Genomic DNA, 2253 nt, shown 5'->3' with positions numbered 1-2253 from the left:
CCCCCCCCGAGGAAGCCCAGCCAGCTCAGCAGCGTGCCAAGCATGGGCTCTCCTCTTTGTGCCACCAGAGAATTTGGAGGCAATTTTCCCCCCCTCTTCCTTTTGGAAGGTCTCTTGCGAGTTTTTTAGGAGAGGCTCGGGTTTGGTTGGGACAACCTTCCTCTTTCAGAAGGATAGGGTCATCTTTAGCTCATCTTAAGGATGGAGGAGTGGTGGGTGCCCGGACAGGGAGGCCAGGTGCTGTCCCTCTGCTGTGTTTGTTTCAGTTTGCACTTTTACGAGTCGATTGAGCCGGAGTCTGTTGAGAAATGCGTTATGAAGCGCTTTGGAGGGTTGTGGGTAGCTGTTTACAGCCCCGAAAACCTAAACCTGATAGATCTAGTGGTTATAGTCAACATCACCCCACCAGGGAACGATGGCAGCAGATAACCCTGGTTCCTGTTGCACAGTGAGGTTCAGCCAGCTGGGGCCATGGTGCTGCCTGCTGCATCCCTGCCCTGCCTCTCAGCCCCGGCTTTGCTGGGCAGGGAGAGGCTTTTGACAGCTAGAGAGGGACTTAGTGAATCAGATTTGCCGGCAAACAAGCACCTTAACCACCGAGCTGTGGGTCTCAATACTTGCACTTCACCTGAAGGCTCCTCTGGGAGCGGGGGGAGGAAGGCAGTTTGGTACGTGACCGTTGGCTTTGCACCCGTCTGGCGTCCTCAAAACATCCTAAAGCCATGTCCTATGAAAAAAGACCCAACATCGGTTCTCTCTCTCCTTGCTTTCTCTGAATGCACACACTGAGTCCAGGAACCCGGAGGGCCGAGCGTTGTCCCCACGGATGTGAACAAACACGGGGGGATCTTCTGCCTCACCCCTCCGGTCCCCTGCCCCGCTCCCCACCCTTGAGTACGGGTACCTCAGAACATGCACAGTTTGAATTTTCACTGACAATTAGTTTAATTATTGTGAGTGAAAAGAATTGTAATTATCTGTAAATATGTAGTTAACAAATTGACCTAGTTTCTGTATTTTTTAAGTTTTTGTACTAAAATTTATAGATACAGTATGTGCCAGCTAGCAAAAAGCTACTGTAATTGCCAGTCGTAGTTCAGCATGCATCTAATCCCCGAGACTTGTCAAAGTGATGCTGTAAGGAATTTTGCTTAAATATTGCGAGCTGGGGAGGCGCAGCGGCTGCTGGGGCCGGGGGGTGGCTGGGGAGGCCAACAGCCGCTCGCCCTGGGGCTTTCGGCTTCCAGCCTTCAGCTGGGTTTTCCGTGTTTGCCAGGTTTTTCCGTGTTTGCCAGTTTTTTCCATGTTTGCTGTGTGGAATCTTCTTCCTTTCGGCGTTGTGTGCTGTACGGTGGGCAGGGCGAGGGACAGAGCGGTGGCTTCGAGCTTTCTCTGGGGCTAAACTCAACGGGAACCGAGTTCAGGTTCTTTGCTGCAGTTTAATACTGGCTTATGACTATATTTTTCAACCTCTCTAGAAATGATCTGTTTTCCCCTTCTGACTGCTTTTGTCTTAAACCCGAGATCATCTAAACCTACTGGAGAAAAAAAAAAAAAAAAGAAAAAAAAAAAAAAACAGAAAAAGAGGACTTTAGTTTAAGATCATTGCCTGCTTTCAGTGCCAGGATCACGCATTTCTATGGCAACTCTGAGCTCAGCAGAGTTTAGAAATCAGCCCAGGGTTGTTAATGACATCGCTGCTGCTTTTGCGTGACCCCAACTGCAGCCGGTGGCAGCTGCACAGGGCGAGTTTGTGGGTGCGATGCGGTGGCTTGTCGGGGGGTCTCGGTCTCCCTGCCCCGGCTGCGGCTTGGCTTGCACCGCGAGACCTGCCACAGTGTCAGGGCTGGACTCCCCCCACGCTTCCTAGGAACGAAGCAAGGACCTGTGCTCCTTGTCTTGGGGCAGAGGCAAGACAGCAAGTCGGGAATAGTTTTGCTGAGCATCCCGGGAGGCCGCGGGCAGAGGGGTTTGAGCGCCGGCGAGGCCCGTGCTCTCCGGGTCTGGGTGTCCTGGAGGTCGCAGGGGTCGGGAGCTTGTGAGGATTCAAGGATCAGAGAAGGAGAGGCATACGTGCGTGTACAGGTTTGGCTTCTGGCAAGCAAACCACCCGCTTCCTTAAGCTTTTCTTCCCTCCTAACCCCCCGCAGCTCTTCCCCCCTCGGCGCCCGCCTGTTCATGTGCACAAACTCGAGAGCTGCCTACTGATGACAGCAAAGCTGTTGCTGCTTTTCCTCTCCTCCTGTCTCTTAT

This window comes from Athene cunicularia, assembly GCF_003259725.1.
Source record: "Athene cunicularia isolate RWA chromosome 19 unlocalized genomic scaffold, athCun1 chr19_part1, whole genome shotgun sequence".
Lineage (NCBI taxonomy): Eukaryota > Metazoa > Chordata > Aves > Strigiformes > Strigidae > Athene > Athene cunicularia.
The sequence above is the reverse complement of the archived record's forward strand: the minus strand, read 5'-3'. Positions refer to the sequence as shown.